Source organism: Desmodus rotundus, chromosome 11 (assembly GCF_022682495.2).
Source record: "Desmodus rotundus isolate HL8 chromosome 11, HLdesRot8A.1, whole genome shotgun sequence".
NCBI lineage: Eukaryota > Metazoa > Chordata > Mammalia > Chiroptera > Phyllostomidae > Desmodus > Desmodus rotundus.
This window is the reverse complement of record NC_071397.1, coordinates 79,372,968-79,396,430: the sequence shown is the minus strand read 5'-3', so window position 1 is coordinate 79,396,430 and position 23,463 is coordinate 79,372,968.

The window sequence follows — 23,463 nt, the reverse complement described above, 5'->3', positions numbered from 1 at the left end:
TCCTTTGGCACCCCCTGGTGGTGTCTATAGCTGTTACCACACAGCCCTTGAAGGTGAGAATGCTAACAGTGGGAACCTGTGGGGTCCAGCCCACAGGGCTGTTAACCAAGGGAAAAAGCAACCAAACGCACATGGTTGTTGCCTTTTAGATTTTAGCATACTGCTTTTTTGAGGCTCAAGTGAGCATGCTGATTTTTAAAAGAAGCGGCATTAATCAGAGGCTCTAATGGCATAAACACTATAAACTCCTAGCCTGCTTCAAGTTGAAGGATTTACAAAATGTCAGAGTTCTACTTTCACCTGTGGGCTAGTAGATTGATAAAATGGGAAGTATTTAGGCATTTAGTAGAGCTCACGTGTTTCTTTTGTACATGGCTAATTTAAATCACCAAAATATGAGATAATGTACATACCCTGATGTTTCCTGAATACATATTGAGGTGATAAGAAAACACTAAAAGATTCCTGAGCCTTGCCCATACCCTTCCTTCAATTAAAAATTATTTACAGAGAAAGTAAAAAGTCACCTGAGATGGAAAGAGTTAAGAAAATTATTTTTGTTATGGAATAACAGATAAATATATTTTAAGTATTGTGAGTCATTAGATATTAAATTCTACTCAATCATGGTAATTTACATTAAGTTAACAATTAGATTATATTTGCCCTAATCACATCAATCCTACTCTTTTTGTTTATAATTATACTACTGTTCCTTTCACTTTGAAATGGTGTTGAAACTTAGTTAAAAATTGCCCTTGATTTGGTGTAAAAGCAGATACATTTTAAATTCAAATGCCAAAAATTATGACTACCCAAAGAAATTAAGCAAACATAATGTGAAGTAAAAGGGAAAACCTCACAAAACTCGAATTTTTCTGAATAATGTTGACAACTCAAAAACATTGACAACACCATGTGATAATGCTACGTACATTTGAAGCTAATTCATTTCTCTGCATTTAGTTTGATGTGATTGTATCAACTATAACTGTTTCCAGGTAGAGTTTAAAAAAAAAAAAAACACCAATCACAAGAAAGAGAAAAGTCAATATTCCCTAAAGGACAAAACATTTCTTTGCCATGTTTACTTGGCTCCTTCTGGCAAAGGCTGTTAGCAGTTGTGCCACACGGTTCCGCCAGAGCTTGTCTCCAGGAAAAAAAGGATAAATAAATAAGTGTACGTATATACGCACACACATACATACACACATGTGTATAATTGCATCTCAGAGATTTGGTTTGGAAAATCTGCTTTTGTTTCCAATGCCTTGTCTCTTTTCAACCACGTTTACAAGCATTTTCCAAGCTTTTTACAAGCATTTTGCCTGCCTCTCCACACTCCTAAATATCACCCTCTGCTCTCTATGGCCAGCCAAATTTTCAGACCTGGCCAAGGAATAAAACATTGGTTCACCTCAAAGGCTGCCATTAAATTTACCTCATTTATTGACCAGTGGGAGGTACACCACCCTACCAGGGTCAAGGTTAACTATAATACTGTAGAGCTCACTGGTGCCCCAGACTGCTACCTTGTTTAATGACTGTTGGGCCCCATGGGCCAGGTAAATTCCACTGTTGACATTTTGGTGGCAATGCCCTTGGAACACCTTTGATCCATAAGTATGCCCTCTCCATTCAGAGATGTATTTTACTGTGTGCTGAATAAAAATAACCAGATATGGAGAAGTGAGAGAAACAAAGTGAACTTCTACTGGAAGAATAAGCCATTTATACTTCTCTGCAGTAGATACCATCAAGTTTAAGGAAAATAAGGCCTTAAGAATGCTGTTCTCTGGATAAAACCACCGTAGGGTCTCTGTTGCCCTTGAGGTGGTCAGCAGTAAACTGTCCATGAACCAGCCAGCTCCCTGAAAGGCAGGCTTTCACTGTTGAACGACCTTCTGGCATGGAGTTCTTTGCTTTTCCTCGTCATCCCTTTACTTTTCTGTAAAAAACATGAGCTCTCTCAGTACAAGGACTGTGCTTCAAACAACCTTGAGTGCTTCGATACACTGTTATGTAGTAATTCGTACCTGTAGTATCTTCTTATATCTTTTCATTGGCTGGTGAAAGATCATACTCAATATAAGGAGAGAGTTCCTTTTCTTTATGAAATTAAGTACATAAAAAATGTACCAGGTGAGAAAACCTAGAAATCAGAATGATTATTCTGCCCATAGACTGTCAAATGCTCACAGGCAACGACCTCCTCCACATTCTCATTTTACCCTGTAAACCCGCCTCTCCCAACCCTGACCTGGAGTGACCAGGTTAGATGGTCAGGGCTCTCAAGTCTGAAAGCTGATTCAGGCCTTCTCTCTTTGCTGCCAGTGGGAGTTTGTCTCGGTGCCAAATTTAGTGGTGGTTTCTTGTGATGTGGATACCTGTCCAGCGGAGAGTGGACTGTGACCACAAGCCATTTTCCTTAGGCCACAGAATAACTGTCAGATGGTAACTGTTGATAGTTACTACCTGTCCGGCACAACAGCCTCCAAGTCACAGATTTTTACATCCCATAGCAATTCCACTGAACAGCCCTGTCAGACAAATTTTTTCTAGGATAATAATTCAGTGTTTGAGGATCCTTAACACAGATAAAGCCAACAGAACATTAAAATCAAACTCTTGCTCTCTTATGCCTTGTGGATTGGTTCTTCTTACTCTTATGCTAATGATTTTTTAAATTTTATTTTGCTATGCATTACACTGTGAGCCACATCAAATCCTTTGGGTCATCAGTGGGGACATTTTTTTAAAAATTACAAGTTATATTTACATGTTTGTCTTCCTCTGAGAGCTAGAAAACTTTTGAAGTGTTTCTCTTATAGCCTCTTTCTCTTGTAGGCAAGGTCCCACTGTCTTCTGACTTTACAGAAGAGGAATCTAGACACCTACTCTGGAGTAAGACAAGGCTAAGCAGCAGGTCACACCAGTAAAACAGGATAGAAATAAGCAAACAAACAAAATCACAAAGATAATTCATGGCCACAGATCATTTCATGATATATTGAAGCTTCTATTCTTGAGTCTAGCAGATTTGGGCAATGTGTTTCAGGTCAAGTGTTAACATGCACAGATAGAAGTTTACTGTAGGTGATGCCGACTTCCTGGAAATTTCCTGGAAGCTCCAGATTGTACCAATTTCCCATAAACTAATAGCATTTTCATATTTTCATGTATGCTAGTTCCTGAAAAACATTATTCCTTAAACCATAAGGCACAATCAATTAGTAGTCAAAATGTTTTAAATAATGAACCAAGTATAAATATGTAAATATAACTATAACTATATGTATACATATACATACATATATACATATTTATATAGTTTATCTCACAGTGTCCTGTCCTCAGCAGCCCTGCTCAGCTCTGTAGACTCCTGCCTGTGGCTTCTGTTATGGAGTCCATCTATCTCACAGTTTTTCTTCCTCTTTTCCTGCTGCCTTCTATTTTCCCAGCACTCTTGTCTTCTCCAAAGAACCCTGCCTTCTCCTGGTATGCCTGAAGTAGGACGGTTTCAGTTGTGTCATTTTTGTGCCCAGCCATGTCTCAGGCTTAATTACAATTTAGAAGCTATTATATTTCTTTTGACTGAAATTGGTAGTTTTCATTTCTTTAAATAAAAAGTATAAACATTTTTATAAGAAGAAACTTGCCTCTCTAGGGTATTTTAGTTCAGAAGCAAAATATGCAATTGTAACATTTTTTGTATGTAAAGCAAATTGTCTTCCTGGGTTTGCAGAAAATAAGATTTTAGAATTTTAGACGTGAGGATTCCTGGGCTTCGTGTGGTCTGACTCATTCACGACAGAAGAGACAACACCCAGAGAGATCAAGTGAACTCTCCAAGGTCATGCAACACGAGCCGAAACCTTACAGGTGGCGTTGCACTCCAACCTCTCCAGTCTTGCCTCAGCAGCTCGCTATTTCACCTGCATCATAAGGGCTAAGATATTGATATTTCTCTGCCTGTATGTAACTCTGTTCTCCTGCATCTTCCTTATAGAAAACTTAATTTTAAAAAGATGATAGTCAAGCCCACTGGTTTCATAGACTCCCAAGCTTCTTCTCCAAACTGCCAAATGCAATGTCTACTAGTTACTAAAATTGCCTTACTAATAAACACCCACAAAAGGTCTTCAAAGGTCTAAGCCTTATGATATACATTTTACCTGCAAATATTGGAAGACTAAAACAAGGAAATACATCAAATAACCATAGACCAAACTACAGAATAATCAAGTTTCCTATAAGCTTGAGGACTGAGAGGGAAATTCAAATGGTCTCTCTTGATTCTCCTGTAGCTTACAAGTATCTTCGAAATAAGTGTGATTTAGAATGAAACACAACCAGTTTCTGATAATCATTTCAACTGCTGTGTTTCCTTGGACACACTTTCAAAGTACTTGAATGGAGCCCCACATGCAAATTATCTTCCTTGAAAAGAAAGCCTTCCCTGGCAAGTTGGCTGTTCAGTTTTTGTGGCAATGGCATAGAGACACGATGTATTTTTAACATTCTTGTTTTGTTCTTGTCTTAACAGACACTAGTAATTTGAGAAATGTTGAGGGCGTTACTGAATATAAATTTGAAGAAAAATAGCTCCTTCAAACTATATTGTTAGAAGTAGGATGAATATTCAATCAAAGTTGAATCAAAAAGTTTAGCTTATGTATGAGGGCAAATACCTTCCTGAAAACAGATTCTTCCCATGATCCTTTCCTCATGATGTGGCATCCAGAAGAATCACACTGCAATTTACAACCAATTGTTCTCTCATTGATAGAAGCCTGCCCCACCCTCATTTGAAAGCTCTTTTTATAGAATTATTGAGTTTCAGAACTAGAGAGGACACCTAACTATCTCATTTTTGCAGAAGAGGAAACAGGTCTTGAGAACAAAGCTACTTGCTAGAAGTTATAGAATATGTTAAGGGTTTGTTTAAAAATCCAAATTCTGAATGCTTAGCTGTGAAATCACCTCCATGCTCTTAAAAAAAAAAAAAAGATGGTTAGCACTATACCTCATACTCAAGTTCTCCTCAATGTTTACATTTAGTCATCCATTTTCAGATTCATTCTTGTCTCTCATTCCTTTCTTTCCTTCTTATTTTTCCTTCCTTCCTTTGTTTCTTCCTTCCTTCCTTCCATAAATATTTATTTACCACATACCAGTCACTGGGATGAGCTCTGAGTACAAAGAATAAAATATGGTTCATTACACGAAGAAAAATTCATCTATAGAGAAGACTGACTTGGTAACCAACAGGTCCAAATTCTTTAATATGGCTTACATGGTCTTCTACTGTCTGCCTCCTAACCCACCTCTCCAGCTACCCTTTCCTCTTGTTCTCTGTACTCTACCTTTACTAGGATCTTTGGGCTCACTGAACATGCTCCTCCTATTCACAGGTCCCATCACATATGCCCACTTCCTGGAACATTGACTCTCTCCTACCCTCCTTATTTGGCTGGAAGCATGCCATCCTTCAGGTTTTGGTCTAAATGCATGTTCTCAGAGAGTTCTTGCTTGAACCACAGAACTAGATTAAGTCTCCATGGTAATTTGCAAATGCTTGTATAATGTTTCTCTTCCTTTCTTGAATGGTGAGTTTAATACGGTCAGTGATAAGAAAGTGACATTCGTTCTCACATTCCCATTTACGTATTTCAGAACATGGCATCTAGTACAAGTTCAATAAATACCTATTGAATGAAAAAAAACATTTAGCATACAGTGGGAGCACAAATGAGACAATAATCAATTGTATTTGGAGAAGCAGTCTGTGGATACCATCTATGTCTTATTCATTTGAAGGCTCAGGATGGATTTCATAACATCAAGTGAATACTGATCACACCCAATTTCCCATCTTCTGTTCTGGTAAAAATAAAAATGAGTAAATAAGTCTCGTATTGATCTCCACTATCTATGCCTCAATATTTACCTAATAGATAGGCTCATAATCTCTGATCTATAATTCTCAAATCCAAAAGAAAATCTGAAAAGAGTTTTCATGAGTACGGGTAGCAAAACTGATCTTAACTGTTATAATCTTATCCCACTTTATATGCATATTCATGTTTTGCTGCAGATGTATCAATCCTATTAGTTTTATTTATCTCACTTTCTACGAATGTTTATTCTGTTGCACAAACATTTGGTTTCCAAACTTCCCCAAGACAGTCATAGAATTCTTCATTTAAAACATTCCTGAAGCCAAAAATTTCCGAGGAGGAAATATGAACTTGCATTAATTTACTACCTTGTGTTTCATTCAATTTATTTCATCAAAGTTATTTATCTTTTTCCAATTTTCTCCTTGATTAAAAATTTTCCTACTGAGAATAACAGAAGTAAAATGCAGAGAACTTTAGAAACCTTAAGTTCAGGAGCTGGTGTAGCCCAGGATTCTGAAGGAAGGTCCCAAACCAAGGGGTCTTCTTCAGGCTTCATTTTTAAAGTTTGTAGGATGAATGTGGGGGAGTAATTTTGCCCAACTGCCTCATTTTATGGGGAAGAAAATTGAGGCACAGTGAGGCCAACTACGTGTCTAGGCTGCACAGTGTGTTCATGGCGGCACTACTCCTAGAATACAGTCACTTGGCCACTTGTTTAGTGTTTGGGCTTTTTTTCCTGAAAACAAGAGTAGTTTTGGACCTTAAAGAGACAACAGAACTAGCTGAAAAAGAATTGAAGTCGAACATGACAGAAACACCACCTAGTCTCTCTAAATGAGTTCTGGACCTTGGCGACACATGATTAAGAGAACAAGCATAAGACTTGATGCCCAGCTAATGCGAATAGCTGAGAAGTGATGAGCATTTAAGCACCGTACAGGAGAAATGACTAGAAAAAAAATGTGTTTATGGGGGAAAAAATCATGCCTGTTGGATTTATTTTTCACTTAGTGAAAAATAACCCACAGACAAGGGAAATAATCTTGTGAACCAAATGTATGGATTGGCCTGAGTGCTCTACAGTTAAGTGCATTGTTAATCAGGTGAAAAATCAATGCTAATCAACAGCACCATGGAGGGCGGTCCAGGGGCATTTTACAGGGCTCTGTTCTCAGTTCTGTCATTTTCCACGTTTTTATTGGAGGATGAAAGGATGAAGGTAGCAGATTTTCATTTGCTACAAAGCAAGAGACAGGACAGAATATGTTAATAATAAAATCACACAGCAAAACACAAAAATATCTAAGTGGTTTAATTGGCTTAAGTGGCTACAAAGTTCAGCACTCCCCAAAAGGAGTTCATGCCCCATTCACAAAATTTGAGTTCCCCAGTGAGAGAGACACATCACTGCTCTACCCTGACCAGACATTTCTGGGTGTTGCACTCACTTCTGGCAGCCAGGTTGTAAGAAAGACTAAATTCAGAGGGCAGAGGACTTCATTAGGAATAGAAACAGTGCTCAAAATTATACTTTTGAAGAAATGTAAATGAATTGGTGACTTTTAACCATAAGAGTGGGCTTTAGTAGGATGTGATTATTGCTTTCAAATAAGTTTTGTCAGGCAAGAAAGGGATTACACCTGCTCTGTAGAACCCAAAGGCCAAAGCCTCACGGAGAGATTTTTGTTCAATATAAGCAAGTTCTCCAAGGAACAGGTCCAGGCTATCTCCTACTTCTAGCTGAGAGGTGCAGCTGAACAGATCACTCACTGAGAATAAAGGAGTCTAAAAGCAAGTATAAGTCATGACTTGAGCAAAGATTTACTAAAGATGCTACTGAATTCAATTTCAGTAAAGCTACCAACTGAAAAAATGATGTTAGAAAGAAGTTTTTGTCTTTTTCTTCATTCTACTTGATTCCATTGTTAGTATAAAAAATGAACCAAAAGTGTTACTAAAAAATGGGAAAAATAAAAAACTAAAGTTGACTCTTGAACAACCAAGAGTCACCAACCTTCCTCAGGCAAACATCCATGTGTAACTTCGAACTCCCCAGAAACGTAACTACTAAAAAGGCCACCGTTGACAGGAAGCCTTACCAATAACAATAACATAAACAAAACATATTTTGTACGTTATATGTGTGAAATAATATACTCTTACAATAAAGTAAGCCAGAAAACATAAAATGTTATGAGAATCATAAGCAAGAAAGAACACACTTACAGTATTTATTTTTAAAAAGCATATATAAGTGGACCCATGAAGTTCAAACCTATGTTGTTCGAAAGTCAACTATAGTCTAAAAAGACTAGTTGACCTTTGCTCTCCAGCTGTCAAATATCCACCCTCAACATGGGAAATGAAAATGTGAATTGTGCCTTCGTTAGAGAAGCACAGCGTGGTTACTGAACACATTGTTTGCCAACCCATCTTTTCAACATACAAATCTTCAAACGTGTGAGTCTGATAAACAATTTATCCCTAGTCCCTCCACACACAACCTGGAGTCCCTACACTAAATCACATTCAGTTTTGGCAAGCAAACGTCTTGGAAATAAAGTAGTTTTTTAAAGCACTCGTTTTTTACAGCACTGATTTTTCCATTAATCTCAAGGCATGAATGGAATTTTCTTTAATGTCAGTCAAATGTCCACAGTGAGAACTTAAGAGCAACCCACACATTTCCTCCTAATGTATATGTTAAAAGAGCTCTGAATAAATGTAAAATCCAAGAAATTCAAAAGGGGTGAACTTTAAAAAACTAAAATAACAACATGGAAGAATAAAAACAACAAACAAATCTGCTGTTTTTCAAAATTTCCAAATGAGACAATGTAAATGTCACTTATTTAACATGCAACATCTATTAAAACAGTTCCAGCATTAAAAGTGTTTGCCCAGGACATAATTTCTGCATCCCAGTTGATTCCTAAGAGAAAAACAAAACCCTTACAATCTCCACCTTACCTTGACACATTTTCCGAATAATGAAAGATAACTGGAAAAGAGGGCAGTCTCACCTCTGTTTGATGAAAGTCAAGAGTATTTAGTAACTCTGGGTGGAAAACATTATGGAAAGTCTATTAGGAACAGAATAGATTACCACATTTCTGCTGCCTTGGGATAGGACAGCCATAAACTGGCCATATTTTCCAGGAAGAGAGGAAAGGAGCCAGGCTGAGCCTCCTCTCATGGCAGTGTTTTCAAATGTCCAGAATTCCCCGGGGCTTTCTGGTTGGCTGACCGCTGCGGTGTTCCAGAGCAGTGTACGCAGCCATGGACCATTACAGATTGGCACGCACCACCAGGGCAGAACTACCTCAAATCCCAGACACACTGTTTGCTCCCGGTCGTGTTCTGTGGTGTCCCAATTAAGGAAGATAAAATTTATGGTATGAATATGTGTTTTCTGGAGTGACTAATTTTTAATTTTCCATATATATTATGAAAGTTATGTAGCTTGAATTACTACTTTCCAAATAACAGTGTGTAGGTGTTTAAGTTTCTTTGTCTGAATGATATTGCTGTTCCTTTTTTCTTTGTTTAACAGGCTGAGCCAAAAAACATAAAAATGCAATGACTATCTCTCTATCTACTATAGTAGTCATTAAAATAACAATGATACTCCAAAGATATATTTGTGTGATGCAGGTTTCCAAATACTGGTCTGGACTGGTACAAGACCATGATCAATGTCAACCACTATATTAAAAAATAAGAAAAGCAAGGAGAATATAATGATTTGCTTAAAGAACAAAATCTATTCTATATAAAAGTCAATTACTTATTCTGATATGTCATTCCTATACTGTTGTGTTTTTTTAATCTTTCTGTCATAGAATGATGGTAATAAGGTGGGTAAGATGTGTTGTTTTGTTGCCTGAGGTCACACAGTCATAAAATAGCCACTCTGGGATCCAAACTCAGGCAGAGCCACTCCAGAGTCCACACTCCTAATCAACGTACCCCACTAGCTTTACATACCTCATATCCCCACCTGAAAAATGGAGAATTAAGAAAGTACTCTCCTCAGGTGGTACAAATTAAATGAGTCCATATTTAATATTGCCTGATATATAACAAGTTCCATATTCATGTTGTTCAAAAACAACAAACAATTAGTGTTTTAGCCAAAGTCACAGGCAGTAAACGGCAGAACCGGGATTCCAACCCGTGGAGTTTAGGTCTAGTCTATACCATTGACTTGCATGCACCACTGTCTTGGAGTCATGCTGTCTCTCACCGTTAAACACAAAATGAGTATGAGAGGCAACCACTAAGTTAAGGCATAACCAGTTTCAAAATTAGCTGGGGTAGAGGCAGTCCACCATGGAAATGGGTAGTTGCCTTTTTAGCAACGAAAAACAACCTAAAAATTTCATCTGGGTGGGAAAAAAAGAACGGAGCCAGGTGGGATGTGTTCCCCAGGGGTCCCAGCACTCACACAGCTGTTCTGTGGGGCCTAGAGGCTGAAAAATAAAACAATGCAATGGCCTCATGACCCAACCCTGCCACAGCCTCTGGGGGAAAGAAAATGTTTGTGGAAAGGACATTTATTGATTTGTTTTTAAAACTGTAGATTTAGCATTAGTCATTGATTTGCTTCTAAATGCTCAGAGTCATAAGAGGGAGTAGATTGAGGGAGAAGGTTGTGCTTCTCAAAAGCACACACACACAAGGCATTTTCAATCATCACTGAGTCTCTGTTCATAATAAGAAATAAAAAGTAGAAAGCATGTTCCTGTAGATACGAAGGAAGGAGAAAGGATTTTCAGTTTTACTCCATCATCTCTTACTTAGGCAGCCAACTGAAAGAAAAAGTGATGGAATCACTTTTTTTACAGGTTCCTGGTCCCACATCTCTCCATGTTTTGTCTGTTACTTGCATTTCATCAACCCAATGTAAACACCCCTGCTCTTGCTGCTGCCAGGTTAGGAAAAACTATTTAGCCTTCCAGGAAATCACCAGCACTTTGTACTTATATCTTGATGAGTGAAAATTTGATGGAAGAATGAACCAGCAGGACTGAGCGAATGTTTTGGGACCCATTATATTTTGTTATTCATACAGTTGATCATGCTGGGGAATGATCTTGCCAATTAGCACAACCTTTGCAAAGCATCCCACATCAGGAAAGTTGGCTAGTTAGCATCCTCTCTTGCAGCCTCAAACTCAAAATATGGCTCAGGCCTTTCATCACTTGTCATAGTTTTGTAAATAACTCCAACCATATGAAAGGGTTTTCTTTCTTTTACCGGTAACCATGTTTACTGTACATGCACAACATAAGTTATGACATTTTGTTTTTGACTTCTTTTGTAATTACTTCTTCTGACCAGGGACCCACTGTTGTTGAAACAGATGTTGTGGGGCCCAATAATAGCTCTCAGCTGCCAAGAACCAAACATGAAACTGTGCCCAGACCATGCAGAACAAATGACTGTAATGAGGCGATGCTCGAGACCAAACAATAGAGCAAGCTGACATTTCATATCTGTAGCCTCTTACGTGTGAGCGTAGACTGGAAGTGTCTAGCCTCACTCTTCTTACGCTCTCCTCCCTCTCACGAGTAACTAGCAGGTACAGCGTGAGCATCAAGCCTACGCCTCCTCAAAATTAGAACACAGAGATGTAACCCCCCAACTGAAGCTAAAAGACCCTCCCTCACACTGTCACCCAGTCTGTAAAATTAGGCAAGGATGGCTCCATGTAAACTAGTTTTATGTTCAGAATGACAACCAGAGTTCTCTCAATCACTAAAACATAAAGTGTAAATGCAACATAAGTTTATCAAAGTGGTATTCTAGTACATGTTTTAACAACAATGATCTCTCCCGGGGAAAAGTTCTGATTTGTAGTTTTTTCCTGTTTCCGTGGTGTAAATATTCCCACCATGATCGATTTCAAGCTTTCAAAATGACATCACTGAATGCAGAGATGGAAAGAGACAAGTAGTAGTACACCATTAGGGAGTACTTCCACAACAGGCAGAACGTCAAGAGCATCAGTAAGTGAAAAAACCAGTAAAATAATTAGCGAGTCATGAGTTACGAGTATTTGTTATCTCTGTCCACAATTTGTTCTATTATATTTACATAATTTAATTCTTACTAGTGACCGTGTTGAACAGCCTTATCCCTGGATTCCTGAAAATTTAACAGTTGGCTCTCACAAGCCAGCAGAAGCTAGCTCCAGCACACTGTGAGTCCGCCACCACCACCATGTAAATTGTCACTAAACACTTTTCCACTCTGGCTGTGGTCCTCCGTCCAGCAGCACTGGCCCCATCTGGGAGCTTGTTAGTCTGCACTCCACCCCTCCTGACTCAGAATCTGCATTTAGCAGCTGCCCTGACCTTTCTGACCTCAGGGGCATCCGAGGCAGCAGAGAAAACAATGAAAAGAAGCTGACCCTAGGGACACCACAAAGTCCTCGATCCAAACCTGGATGACTGGAGCAGCTCCACCGAGGGACTCTTGTCTTTTGTGATAACAAAAACTGGGTGGGTTTACTTTCTACAATTCCCTGCATCTGACCTCATGCACAACCTTAAGGTTGAATTGAGGCCCAAGGTAGTGAAATGACTTGCCCAAAGTATCAATTTGTGACAGAGCCAGGCTCACAACATCCAGGTATTTCGAGGTGTTTATTTTTCTTTCCTCTTCCTTTTTTCACCTGTCTTCTTCTCTAATTCCTTTTCTTAACCAGACTCACAGTGAATCTGACCGTTTCAATTTTTTTTTCACACAGCCAAAAAGAACCCATTTTTGATGTGACACGGCCAATGGTGTGACTGAGGCCAAAATGCCCTCAGGGAGCTGTTGACAGCCAGCTAGGCATTCAGTTCCAAAGTCTGTGCTCTGAGTAGACTGGCTCTAAGTAACCAGGGGAGACAACAATTATCAAGTAAAACTGCAGAAGTGCAATCCGAAAAAATTACTCAATTATGAAAAAAATGAAATCTTTTAAACTATTTGATATCATGTAGAATAAAATGAACATGGATTTACTTTTAACTTTTATAATATTCAGCCAATATTGTTCATATAACCTAGCCCCCCCCCATATGCAATCTTTGGAAAATTCACTCAACAATGACTTACAAAAATAAGGTAGATCGGGGATTTCTCACCAGGAAGAAAGAAATTACTTCAGGTGACTTTAATGCAGAAAATTGTTACACAGTGATAGAGAACCTGAGACACCAAGCTGGTGAGAGTGTGGAAACCCAGAAATTAGCAACAAAAAGGAAGTTATTGCCACTATTAGGGTGCTTAGACAAAGAGAGAAGGTGCTATTTTGTATTTTATTTTTCCAAACATTCAACATTATTTTGTATTAGTTTCAGGTGTACAGCACAGTGGTAGACCATACACTTTACAATGTGTTCCCCCAATATTTCCAGTACCCCCACCTGGCACCGTACATAATTGTTACAATATTATTGACTTTATTTCTTATTATGTGCTTTACATCCCCTTGACTATTCTGTAACTACCAATTAGTACTTCTTAATTCCTTCAGCTTTTCCACCCTCAACTCCCTTCCCATCTGGCTACCATCAGTCTGTTCTCTGTATCTATGAGTCTGTTTCTATTTTGTTCATTTATTTTGTTCTTTAGACTCTACATATAAGTGAAATCATATGGTATTTGTCTTTCTCTGACTGATTTACTTCACACAGCATAATACCCTCTAGGTCCATCATGTTGCTGCTAATAATAAAATTTCGTTTTTATTTTTATGAACAAGTAATATTCCGTTGTATATATGTGTATATACCACCATTTTTTATCCATGCATCCACTGATGGACACTTAGGTTGCTTCCATATCTAGGCTATTGTAAATAACATGCCAATGGACATAGGGGTGGACATATATTTTTTGAATTAGTGTTTGGAGTTTCTTTAGATATATACCCAGAAATGGAATCACTGGGTCATATAGCAGGTCCATGATTAATTTTTTTGAAGAACCTCCATAGTGTTTCCCAGAGTGACTGCACAGTTTGCATTTCCACAACAGTGCATAAGTGTTTGAAAAGATGCTCTTGTATAAGCCAGGATTCAAGATAACTCAGAAGAAGCTGACATAATGGCAAGCAAAGCAGGTGGGACTGGAGCCATGGAGGAGAAGAGTCATTGCTAAAGGTGCCACCAGGGACAGAGAAATAGGCTAAGAAACACTCTGGTTTCTCTCTTCTCCAACCCAGGAAGCCCAATCCCCAGAGTTTCCCATTTGTTAAGAGCAGCCAGAAGCTGGTGGACACCAGAGCCTGGGAAATGTGCAGAGCGCTGGAAGAGGCAGCCATGGGTCTGAGAATAAGAAGCCAGGGATCTTTCAAGGGTTTTAGTAAACTTTAAAAAATTCCTTGTAAGAAAACTTCTTTATCAATTATATTCATTACTGCATTTTCTCTCAGTTCAATAGAAAATGTTTCAGAGAAACATGTAGGTCAAAGTTATCTTTATTCTAAGTTAGTAGGTCTTCAATCAGAATACTTAACAAATAATTAACCCCAAAGGTGATAGACACTGCTCTAATTCTCTTAAAGGAAACTTCAGCAATGAGACTATTTTAATCCAGACACCAACCTCCAGCTGGGTAAGTGGGTATTGTCTCAGGCTTCAAGGTGAAATAGGGGCAGAGACGGGACACAATTAAAAACTTGCACATCTATTCTCCCATTCTCTCATCAAAATAACGGAAGAAAAAAGAGAGAGAGAGAAAGAAAAAAGGAAGAAAACAAAAAAGACTGCAGTCAGATGAGGAGCTTTTTAACTACTACACAATTCAAAAGTTGGATATTAACATTCACCATTTAGCTTTCCCTCCCCCCAAATGTCATGCAAGGAATCACAACATAACACTAATCTTTTTCTAGAGAAACTCATAAGTCATGAAATAAGATACTCATAAGAAACGTCATGAAAATCTTAAGCAAAAGGCAACGTATTATTCATTTGTCTTTTAGCTTAGGTAATTGCTTGCTAATTATCTTTCTCAAAAGTTTACCCATTGTTCTGTTTAGTATTTTACTTTTTTATCTTGCATTTTGAGTTCTACATTACATTATGTTCTACTAAGAACATATTATAATTTTTATTCTATTTTGTACACATTTGGCATTTTTATTTGGCTTTCTTTTTTTTTTAGAATGGCTAATTTTTTTATTGTTGTTTAAATACAGTTGTCTCCATTATTTGGCAGGTTTCTATATTTTTTACTACTGTACAAGTAATTATTTAACCTTTAATTTTCTAATAACTCACATATATTTTAGCATTTTGTTCTCTGAAAGAAACCTATTTATTTTCAATAACCTAACTATATTTTTATTAGCTCAGCTGAAACCAGTGGCTATAAATTGTGTTTTATATATCTAAAAAACATCATATCTTTTTGGCCTCTCACATAATATTTTCCTTAAACTGTAGTGACACATTTTCGGAAAATTCAAGGTTTTTATTTTACCCATTTTTTCTATTTGTCAGGGTGTCTGCTGGCTCACAGCCTAGCTGAGAAAGAAAGATTTCAGTCTTATTCTCAATTTAAGACCGTGTGGAGAAAAGTCCTGTTTTAATTGAAATTGAAATCCCACAATTAGGTTAGAAGAGCACTTTCTCAATGGATTCTTTGGAAGGTTATCTTTTTCTAAGTTGTATAACTAGGAAATGAAACGGATCATCAAGAGAATTCCTTAAGTCTCTTTCATTGTCCATCAAGGAAATGTTTAGCTCATATATCAATTCACTTTTTCCTTTTTTTTCCCCTTTCTGTATTACGTGATTTTTATCTACAAAACAAGACACCCAGGGAACTGCAAAATGACTTGTAAGTTGATATTAGAAAGTAGGAAAAAGAAGGAATTTTAAACAAGATGAGTGTAGGAGATTGAATACAAATTACTTGAATAAGGCACATTCTTTTTACACTATAGACAGTCAACAATGTTTGTGTTAAAAAGTATATTTCATGTACTTAGTGAGTGTTTGGAAGTGAAATGAGAATATTAAACTTTATAAAGTGTTTGGTTGGTTGCATTAGATGGGTACCACTGCTTCACGAGATGGATTGATGAAACACCTTTATTGCTGTCAGAACTCAACACAACAGTTCTCATTGAACAAGAAACACTACAGAAGTATTGTTTGGCATGAATTTAAAGTCATGTTTCATATCTGTAGAAATTATGCCTAAGGGCTTGTGTGTGTATGTGTAGACTATGTATTAACTCCAGAAATGTGTTACGGCTCTGTCCTGAGAAGACACTCAAAACCAGGATATTGAAACACTTGAATGTTCATGAGAATGTTAGTAGATGGATGACTCCCAGCAGGAATAAAAAACGAATAATATCCAGGCCTCACAAAACATCCTGAACACTTTTCTAGTAAAGTACGTGCTGTAATCTATTTACTTGTCTGTCTCCTCTACTAAACTTCAAATTCCTTCAAGTTAGGGGGTTGTATCTTTCAACATTTATCTCTAGTGCTAGCATACTCCAAGACACTTTGGGAATTTTAATCATGGTTTTGAAATAATGGAATGACAAAATAAGAGTATTATGTTTAATTGTATTAAAACCCTTCATAAATATAATTGGAAAGAAGAAATATCACGGAATCTAATCCTCGGGTTTGGGCTAAAACACTGGTCTGATAAGGTAACATCAACATTTATTCTATTTGCTTAGGGAATTTTTACAGTATTCTTGATATTGGCCAGGCAAATTAACCCCCTGGATAATTATACAAGATTTGCTTTTGCTTTGTTCAAGTAAATAATTACATATTTGAATTCGGACAAGGTCATTACCTAAATTTCTTATCTCAGTTTATGAATCAGTAAGATTTGTAACTTGTAAAATATATTTAGACACAGTAAATCATAGTAACTGGTCAGTATAGATCAGAGCCATGTAGAATTTATAAGAAGTTCAAATTTTAAATTGGCACAACATGAACAAATTAACTTGCTATAATATTTTTTATTTAAAACATGTACACTGAACTATTTAAATTGTAATTTTAAATGTTATTTTTCTATCTTCTTTGATTTGTAATTTTGTAAAGATATATTACATTTCTTGAAGTGAAAAATGATAATAGTACACATGGTGTGAAGAATTTTTATGGCTCTTAAAAATGTCCACCAGCATGCTCGATGGCCTGGGTATTTTTCACCTGGAGGTCAAATTTGATAATGACATATCATTATTTCAATGCCAAACTCTTTCTAAACTGAGCAAAATCAGTTTCCCTCCTGAATATGGTTTTCTTGCCTCTTATTTTTGGATTTCCAAGGTTACACAGAAAAATTTCTGATATGTTTGTCCCCATTGGCTCTTTAAATTGTTAAACAGTCATAGGGAGTAAATAGGATAGTCACTACATAATAATTTTCATTGCCAAGTGGATAATTCCTGCCTGCCTGCTGGAATGCCTCTGTAAAGAAAATAACTTTGCTCAGAACTGCTACTTGAGGGACTGGCCTGGGTGGCCTTGGGTATCATGAAATACCCTCATCGGTCCCAGTAATTGTATTGAGTGAGCACCTGACCCAAGGATAACCAAGTCACAAGCCTACCAATGACATTTGACATGGTCTAGATTAAAGGGGAAAAAAAGATGGCTGGGTCAATGAGATTCCTTTTCTCTGTGATTTTAAGTAAAAAATGCCCAGAGATCAATAAGGCCAGTTAGGCAGATACAGAAATGGCAACATGACAGCATGGGTTATAACCAGCCAAAGCCATTTGCAAATCAAAATAATGGCACAGCAGAACATGTTTACATTAAAAAAGAGAAGAGAGTAGTTGCCAAGCGGGAGCATATGTATCTTTCCAAACTTATCCCAAAAGGAAAGTAGCTTTGCTGTTTTCCTGGTAGTAAACATGGGACATTTTTTTAAAAACCACTGTAATACTAATAATGTTCTGTTGACTACCCATTATACTTCTCTTTAGATATATATTAGCACTCACATATGATTTCTTATGGCCAGTTTGTCACTTCATTTTTAACTTTGTATCATGAACACATTTTCATTACTTTTAATGGTTCACAATATCCCGCTGTGTCCACATACTGCAAAGTCTAACAGAAATACTTTCATGATAGACATTTATATTGTGTCCAATTTCACTCTATAATAATGCAGCAATAAATCTACTTGAACATTCTGAATATCTCATAATATATTTTTATTCAGTTGTCTATTTTTTAACTTAAGATTTTTTTAATTATGAGGACTAATAGTAATGTTTTTATTTTTGATTCAGTAATAGTAATATAGGTACATATATACCTATTTTTCCCAAGCCATTTGTGAACACAAAACATTGATCTTTTCCAAACTTATAGGTAAAAAATGCTGTATTATTCATGTTTTAATTTGCTTTTCTTTGATTATTACTAATATCTTTGTCCATTTCTTTTTTATTAAATATTTTATTGTTGTTCTATTACAATTGTCCTAATTTTTCCCTCTTTGCTCTCCTCTGCCCAGATCCCTGCTCCTACAGCCAATGCCCACCCCGTTGTCCGTGCTCATGCATCATTCATACACGTTCCTTAACTACTCTTTTCCCCTTCTTTATGCCCTTACTCCCCTCCCTCCAGCCCTCTGGTCCCTGTCAGTCTGTTCTTTATTTCAATGTCTCTGGTTCTGTTTTTCTCATTTATTTGCTCCTCTTATAGGTGAGATTGTATGCTATTTGTCCCTTACCGCCTGGCTTACTTCACTTAGCATAATGCTCTCCAGTTCCATCCGTGTTGTTGCAAAGGGTAGGAGCTCCTTCTTTCTTTCTGCTGCATAGTACTCCATTGTGTAAATGTACCACAGTTTTCTGATCCATTCATTTACTGATGGCACTTACACTGTTTCCAGCACTTGGTCATTATAAATAAGGCTGCTATGTGGCCATTTCTGACTCTCCTCTTGTAAACTACTACTTATTCATAAACTTACTCACTTCACTATTAAAATACTGATTATAATTATTTTCCTATTGATTTAAAGAGTTCTTTATATATCAAGATATTTAGTACTTTGTCTAACATATATGTTGTGAATATTTTTCTAGTATTTTGTTTACCTTTTAAATTGTTTAATATATCTTTGCAGTAAAAGTTTAAAACATTTCTCAAGGTTATTAATCTTCTATTTTATGATTCCTGGTTTTCTGTTATACTTAAAATGGCTTTCCCAAGAATATTTGATATTTGATCTATCTGGAATTCATATTGGTATGATTAAACTAAATATTCAAGTTAATTTTTTCCTCAACTTATAGAGTTATCCCAGCACCACTTATTGAATCATGTATTGTTTTTCCACTGGCTGATTCAGAAGGCTACTTTTCTGGTGTACTGAATTCCATGATATACTGGTAAAACAGCTTGTTGCTAGAATTAGGAAGACATGTTCACAATGACTAACTGGGTAACTGCAAACAACTTACTAAGCTCAGTTTCTTTTTCTAAAATGTACAGATAATAATATCTCCTAGGACCCTGTGAGTATGAAGAGATACAAGTACACAGAACACTCATCCAGGCAGTTGTCATTTATGGAAATTTCAGTAAAATTAGGTTATGAGCTGTATTTTGGCTTATTACTGAATTTTCTTTTCAGTCCTATCAACCTGCTCATTTTGTCCCAATATTTTACTTGTGATGATTATGTCTTTTTAATGATATGTATTAAAGCAAGTATCTTGCATTATTTTTTTCTTAGAGTTATCCTGGCTTCATTATACAACTATTCTTTGGAAACAGTTGAGAACAGTTACTTCCTTTGAAGTGACCCCAGTGGTATAATTAAGACAATAATGATTAATCTCTCTGATCTTTAATCTAAGTTAAGTATAATCCCTACTTCTTATAGTTTTGTGAGAATTGGATGCTGACATAAATTGCCTGACATGGCGTCTGAAGCATAGATGCTCAATACATGGTAGCATTGTGATTATTCTTACCTTGATTTATTCTCTATTATGGTATTCGGGCAAATTTTAACATAATAACTTATCTTTTCAAAGATGGTAAGCAGACTTCTGGGTTGATAAGGATTATTGTACAATGATAAATTCCAATAGTAAACTTAAACTGAACTAGACAAAAGATTTCTGTAGTGCACACAGCTACCAATGTAGGTTTCAGTAAGTACTATGGGAGCTGTCTTTTATATATTAATTAGAAAAACATCAAGGGGAAGGAGTGGGCACTTCAGCTTCCATTTCTGCACTGGACCCAAAACAGAGTAAAAACTTGTTGCTAAATTTGCAAATATCTGGGATCTATTTTATAAACCATTACCCACGGATATGTGTGTAAGGGTATATAGATGAGGTATAATGTGGAGAGCATTTGTTACTTTTTAGAATACTGTATTCAAAAGGTGAATAGAAATATGCACATTTTTAAGTATATTTGAAATGGCTTGAGAAAACAGATCAATGGGCCATTTCCTGAAAGTAAGAAGACCTCTGATGAAAATTACTGGAACTTCCTTCCTTCTTCTCTTCCTTCCTTTCTACCTTTTTTCCTTCCTTCCTTCCTTCCTGCCTTCCTTCCTTCATTGCCTCACTTATCCATTGTAACAGGCCTCCTGTTACAACTCAATATCTGTCATTAAGAAGAAAGAAAAGGTTTACTGTTCTTCTTGACCTCTGAGAGAAGGGAAAGGAAAGAATTTCAGACCTCTATTCAAGATAAAAATCAAGTGTATGGTTGTTGTTAATGAGTCTTCCAGAGGAGGGGAGGTTCTCATCCAAGCCACCCACACAAAATACCTAAAGTACAATACCTGCTCGCTATGAACATAAGTCTACTAGCGAAGAAGTAAAAAAGCAGAAGTATGAAACAAATGCCAAACTGCTTTTTCCTTTCCTTTTCTTTTTTTGGTAATTTTCTATCTTTGCAAATGTACTATAACCCATTGCTGTCAGATTGTTAAGAGTTTAAATACTTACAATACACTGCATAATATGCCATCTGGGTCTGAATGTTGCAAGCAGTCACCTTACTCTTCGGGTTTGAGGTTATGTTCACGAGGAGAACTGCACTCGGTATCACATTGCACAAGCTCCTGGAGCTTGGGGGAGAACAATGACACGAATCAATAATGCTGTCTGGGAAATGGCTTAGAATAAAATATTACAGAAGGGCACGAACATCACCCAGGGGGAGACTTCAGTGTTGATTAAATATGGCTGCCTCAGCCCTCTTCCACGCAGTGACAGATAGTGAAGAAGTGCTTACTTTGGCTTTTGCTGCATTTTTCTGAACTAGGGTTACTCAGTAGCACGAAAACAGGGCCCTGCATGCTCACTCATTTAGCTTCGCTGCACTTGGCTGCCCCCCAAAGGCCAGAACTGCACACACAAGCTAAGAATTCCCCCATTACACTTCATCAGAACCGGTAGCTTAAAACAAACTTGAAACTCTGTTCTTTTGAGAGCCCTCTGGTGAAAAGAAATTAATAAATGGAATAAAACATTCACATAGAGTTTTCCTTTCCACAAATCCCCACACCCCAAAGGAAACAAAAAAGGATAGTTCGTTTGTTCATATTAACAAAATCATTAAATAAATATGAAGAACTAACAAAATACTCCAAATAAAAATTAAAATTTAAAGCGTATCTGGATGAATGTCAACCTTAAATCACATTCAAATGCAAGAAGAAAAGAAAGAATAAACACAAACGTGCACTGCCAGTGTCAAGAAATTGTTCCTTCTGATTTTTTCCACGTGCAAACAACTAAGTTTGAAAACATTATCACACCATGCCACACACACGCAAAAAAAGACATACAGTGTTCTCCTTCCATTACATCCAAGTCTACTATAAACTTCTCCCCGTATTAAAGTTTAAAAATTTCAATATAATTTATCCTACCAACCCTTTTTTTTTTTTTTGCCTTTCCGAAAGCCTACATTAAAAAAAAAAAAAAAAAAAAAAAAAGATCCCTGGAGCAAAGAGTGTGGGTGGCAGAGGCACCGGCCTTCAGCAGTCTGGGCACCGACTTCCTCCGCGTGTGAGTGCCTGTGTCTCTGCCTTCTCTGTGCTTGGAGACCTAGGTCCAGAAATGTTTGCTGCCTACTCAGCTCTGTTATAAACTTGATTGAAACCATTAGCTACAATGTAATGAATTCCATGTGTCTGTCTTATTTGGGTTTTTTTTCCAATTTTTAAAAATTATTTTACTGTGTATTTGGTATTTTTTAAGATAAGGTTTTTGGAATACATAATTGTGATATTTACACTAGATCATTTATGGGTTTTTTCTTTTTTTTAACTAGGATTTCTTCCACATGCATATTTTAAGCAGTCAGAAGGATATTTACATATGAACTGTTGGTTATGACTCCTGCTTTATAAATTTATACTTTCAGCCACTTTTCCAGTGTATTGCTCCTTGGAAATTATCGAAGCAGGAAAACAGATTAGCTTTTTTAGGCCGCTGACACCTCCAAACATTTGGTTGATAATTAGACATACTTGAAACTTCCTCAAATAATGTACTCCTTAAAATGTTGTGGTAGTTAAATATGAAGCATTTTGTGCTATCACCCTGATTTCCCCAAACTCAAGCTTAATAAATGTGTTCTTTTAACAGTTTATGTCCTAAAACAGTCTCTTTTATTAAATTACCTGTATTCAAAAGTCTCTTTTAGCCAGTACCACAAAAGAAAAGTGAAGAATAATCTAGCAGAGCTTGAAAACACGGAAGGATCCTAAGTCTGCATTGGCCACTCCCTAAAGTTTCTAACTCGGATAATTAGGCAAATATAGTAAGTCACAGCTTTTACCAAAAGATTTCCTCCAAGGTTACAATTATGCTCCTTTAAAATGTGTACATACACAAAGAGAAGGAAGTACAGATCTCTCCTGCCCAACATGCATTGTCCATTTTTTTTCCTGCCTGCCTAAAAAAGATAGAAACATTTCAAATAAACCACCTAACCCTATGCCTACAAGAACTTGAGGACAATAAAGACAGCCCAGAGCAGGTAGAAGGAAGGAAATAACCAAGATCAGAGCAGAGTTAAATGGCATAGAGACTAAAAGCACAATTCTAAGGATCAATAAATCCAAGAGCTGGTTCTTCGAAAAGATAAACAGAATCGACAAGCCTTTAAGCAGACTCACCAAGACAAAAAGAGAGAGGACCCAAATAAACATTGTCCATTTTTGAGAATCATTCTAAAAGAAAACAATCACTGAAGGCCAATTTTCTATTATTTTATTTTATTTTTTTCCTTTTTATTGAATTTATTGAGGTGACATTGGTTAATAAAATTATTTAGGTCTCAGGCACACAATTCTATAATACATCATCTGTATATTGTGTTGTGTGTTCACCACCCCAAGTCAAGTCTCCTTCCATCACCATTTATTCCCCTGTACTCTCTCCTACCTCCCGCCACTCACCTCTGGTAATCACCATCCTGTCGTCTGTGTCTATGAGTTGTTTTGTTTCTTGCTTAATCTCCCATTATCTTAAATGGGAAAAATTCAAATGTTCCTCATAATAACCCAAAAC